Source organism: Bison bison, unplaced genomic scaffold, assembly GCF_000754665.1.
Source record: "Bison bison bison isolate TAMUID 2011002044 unplaced genomic scaffold, Bison_UMD1.0 scf7180017864289, whole genome shotgun sequence".
NCBI lineage: Eukaryota > Metazoa > Chordata > Mammalia > Artiodactyla > Bovidae > Bison > Bison bison.
The window spans coordinates 20,383,353-20,384,137 of NW_011494861.1; the positions used below are offsets into that span (position 1 = coordinate 20,383,353).

Here is a 785-nt window from a genome sequence, read left to right on the forward strand (position 1 = left end):
GGTATGACAAGTTCTCAAAACTGATGTATAATAGCTGTTAGCTTGACATACATATTATACCTCTGTAATTGAAACTTTGGTTAATTTTTTGTGCCATTTACTGTAGCCTGATATTCTATCACCATTTAACAGAACATGATCTGAATGTTCTTATAGTGCTTTTTCTTTGATTTCAGTCAATGATTTGCAAAATGCATCTTTATTTTGTAGTACAGATGAAGTGGAAATTTAACAGAAATAAGGTTTTCAGAGCCAAAAGCCACCTTTTGTTCTACATATGGCAACAACAAATTAAAATTAAGCAGTAACCTTAAAGCAGAAAACACTTAAATTTGTACTGTAATAGAAAAGGCAGTATCAATTGTACTATCACAGACAGACATTCACTTGACAGATAAGACTGGGTCATTTATTATTTAGTTAATGGAATTTTAAATGTTTTCCTGTTATGTTAGGAAAATAATTTATCTTTTTCTTAATAAACATCAGTTTTAAAAATTATAGATGAGTGTATCCCCCCCCTTTTTTTTTAATCTCATTTGAAAATCATTGAACTTGTTAAAATCTTTCATTTCTATTGGAAATGATAGGAGGTCAGGGTGAGGAAACTGACATACAGAAAAATGACTTACTCGCAAACCTAAAATCTAAAGTTGAGGTTAAATTTAGGAACTGACTTATTTGAAAAGACCCTGATGCTGGGAAAGATTGAAGGCAGGAGGAGAAGGAGACGACAGAGGATGAGGTGGTTGGATGGCATCACCAACTCAATGGACATGAGTTTG

The 785-nt window shown here is 32.5% G+C and overlaps 1 protein-coding gene across 3 annotated transcripts in view; it reads left to right on the plus strand.

Moving 5' to 3' along the window:
* The window catches only part of RALGPS2 (Ral GEF with PH domain and SH3 binding motif 2), a 129,889-nt gene that overhangs the window by 11,683 nt on the left and 117,421 nt on the right, over positions 1–785 (plus strand). The gene's annotated exons all lie outside the window — the stretch shown is intronic.